Below are 2280 nucleotides of genomic sequence, written 5' to 3'. Positions count from 1 at the left end.
CAATTGAATGAATGAATAAATGAATAGTGAGCACTTAATAAATGCCACAAAAGGATAAACCTTCAATCCACCATACTCTCCCAAGTGGTTAGTCCACAGCTCTGTATATGGGGTGAACACTTAATAAATACCTTTGTAATTCTAAACTATCATAATCTGGCAAATCTGGACATGGGATGGGCATTAGAGGCTGACCCAGCTCAGGACGTGTAAACCCAGCCCAGTTTTATGTCTGGTCGCTGACGGGAAGACAGTTCCTTCCCACCCCATCCTGCCCCAGCCCTGCCTCCACCCTTCCTCTTCCCATCCAGCAATTCGTAGGCCCGACCTTCTCCCTACCCAGGCAGAGGCCCAAGAATAATAACAAAAATAATAATAATAATTGTGGTGTTTGTTAAGTGCTTACTACGTGTCAGGCACTGTACTAAGCACTGGGGTGGATACAAGAAAATCCGGTTGAACACAGTCTCTGTCCCCCAAGGGGCTCACAGATTTAATCATTTTCTAGAGATGAGCTCCCCTCTCAGGGTGGTACTTGGGGAGTTTCCAGTACTCTACTAGTCTCGGCTCTGGGAGGGAGAGTCGAGCAGAGGCCTACCTATTCCATTTCTAGCTTGGCCAGTAGCTAGCGAGTGGAAGGCAACCTGCTACAAGTCAAAACTCACCCATTCTGGGTGGCAGTGGCATGGGAGAGAGTCAAGGGTGGAGACACGTTTACTGCATGGAAGCCGACAATGGTAAACCACTTCCAGATTTTTCCCAAGAAAACTCTCTGGATCCACTACCAGAATGATAGCAGGTGGAGAGCGGGGCATTCTGGGAGAGATGTGTCACTAAGGGTTGAAGATGACTCGACAGCCCAAGGCAAGACAAGACAGATGAGGTAACCGAGGCACAGGGAAGTGACTTGCCCATGATCACCCAACAGACAAGTGGCAGAGCTCGAGATTAGAACCCAGGTCTTTCTGACTCCTAGGCCTGTGCTCTATCCACTAGGCCACGCCGCTTCATTTCCTTGGAAATGATAACAATAACTGATATTTGTTAATTGCTTATAGACACCAAGCACCGTGCTAAGCGCTGGGGTAGATACAAGAAATTTAGGTCCCTCATTGGGCTCACAATCTAAGTGGGAGGGAGAACAGGCACCAAATTCCCATGACAGAGCCTGAGCCTGGGAGTCAGAAGGTCATGGATTCAAATCCGGGCTCCACCACTTGTCGGCTCTGTGACTTTGGGCACATCACTTCACTTCTCTGGGCCCCAGCAACCACATCTGTAAAATGGGGATTGAGACTATGAGCCCAAAGTGGGACAGGGACTGTGTCCCAGCCCAATTTGCTTGTATCCACTCCAGTGCTGAGAACAATGGCTTCTATATAGTAAGCCCTTAACAAATGCCACAATTATTCTACTTATTATTATTATTTTTCAGAGGAGGGAACTGAGGCCCAGGGAAGTGAAACCCTCTCTTGACCCCACCTCACCTTCTAGTTATCGTCCCATATCCCTCCTACCATTCCTTTCCAAACTCCTTGAACGAGTTGTCTACACACGCTGCCTAGAATTCCTCAACAACAACGCTCTCCTCGACCCCCTCCAGTCTGGCTTCCGTCCCCTTCATTCCACGGAAACTGCCCTCTCAAAGGTCACCAATGACCTCCTGCTTGCCAAATCCAAAGGCTCATATTCTGTCCTAATCCTCCTTGACCTCTCAGCTGCCTTTGACACTGTGGACCACCCCCTTCTCCTCAACACGCTATCTGACCTTGGCTTCACAGACTCCTGTCCTCTCCTGGTTCTCCTCTTATCTCTCCGGTCGTTCTTTCTCAGTCTCTTTTGCAGGCTCCTCCTCCCCCTCCCATCCTCTTACTGTGGGGGTTCCCCAAGGTTCAGTGCTTGATCCCCTTCTGTTCTCAATCTACACGCACTCCCTTGGTGACCTCATTCGCTCCCACGGCTTCAACTATCATCTCTACGCTGATGACACCCAGATCTACATCTCTGCCCCTACTCTCTCCCCCTCTCTCCAGGCTCGCATCTCCTCCTGTCTTCAGGACATGTCCATCTGGATGTCTGCCCGCCACCTAAAGCTCAACATGTCGAAGACTGAACTCCTTGTCTTCCCTCCCAAACCTTGTCCTCTCCCTGACTTTCCCATCTCTGTTGACGGCACTACCATCCTTCCCGTCTCACAAGCCCGCAACCTTGGTGTCATCCTCGACTCCGCTCTCTCCTTCACCCCTCACATCCAAGCCGTCACCAAAACCTGCCGGTCTC

At 50.2% G+C, this 2280-nt stretch overlaps 1 non-coding gene across 1 annotated transcript; it reads left to right on the top strand.

Moving 5' to 3' along the window:
- Positions 1-517: 517 nt before the first annotated feature.
- Positions 518-655, top strand: LOC119944943. The gene has a single exon (XR_005456082.1). It is a non-coding gene; the product is annotated as a small nucleolar RNA SNORA7 (small nucleolar RNA).
- Positions 656-2280: the final 1625 nt, after the last annotated feature.

The sequence above is a fragment of the Tachyglossus aculeatus genome, chromosome 23 (assembly GCF_015852505.1).
Source record: "Tachyglossus aculeatus isolate mTacAcu1 chromosome 23, mTacAcu1.pri, whole genome shotgun sequence".
NCBI classification, from domain to species: Eukaryota; Metazoa; Chordata; class Mammalia; order Monotremata; family Tachyglossidae; genus Tachyglossus; species Tachyglossus aculeatus.
This window is presented reverse-complemented; position numbering and strand designations above follow the sequence as displayed.